Here is a 340-nt window from a genome sequence, read left to right on the forward strand (position 1 = left end):
CACTAGCACCTGCACCCACTACAGCACAATCGAAGTCTATTAAACTGGCACTGCTGAATGCCCGCTCTGTTGCCAACAAATCATTCATTCTGAACGATTTATTTATTTCCAAAGATCTGGATTTTATGTTTCTCACTGAGACCTGGCAAAAGATCGATGAATATGTGTTTATGAACGAGCTCTGCCCGCCGGGATGTTCTTTTATCTGTGCCCCTCGGACCACGGGTCGTGGGGGGGGACTGGCGGCAGTGCACAAGAACTGTTTCTCCTCCCGGAGAGTGAACTCTGGAACTTTTACCTCATTTGAACTCTTAGTGACTAAAATTGGGCGTGCTAATCC

The sequence above is a fragment of the Epinephelus moara genome, chromosome 18, assembly GCF_006386435.1.
Source record: "Epinephelus moara isolate mb chromosome 18, YSFRI_EMoa_1.0, whole genome shotgun sequence".
NCBI classification, from domain to species: Eukaryota; Metazoa; Chordata; class Actinopteri; order Perciformes; family Serranidae; genus Epinephelus; species Epinephelus moara.